Raw genomic sequence first — 312 nt, 5'->3', positions numbered from 1 at the left:
AAAGAGTGTAAGATGAGTTGGTGAGACTGAAGCATGATGAGGAGGGCCCACATGTGTAAAGGGAACTGTACCGTGCTGTTTATTCATTTTTGCATTTGAGCCGTTCAGTAAAATACAGAAACAGAGCTGAGAGCAAAGGCCACAAGCCAGGATTTCCTGCTCCCACTAAGCAACAAATCATATTCCTTACATTTTCTCTCTCACTTTCATCCCGGAATCTTGATTCCTTTCTGCTTAGTGAAACTGCTTCAACATGAGGGGAGAATGTGAATTGCAGTCCTCTCGGACTGAAGAGGGCTTTGAACTTTACAT

Source organism: Alligator sinensis, unplaced genomic scaffold (genome assembly GCF_000455745.1).
Source record: "Alligator sinensis unplaced genomic scaffold, ASM45574v1 scaffold442_1, whole genome shotgun sequence".
NCBI classification, from domain to species: Eukaryota; Metazoa; Chordata; order Crocodylia; family Alligatoridae; genus Alligator; species Alligator sinensis.
Note: the sequence above shows the minus strand (reverse complement) of the source record.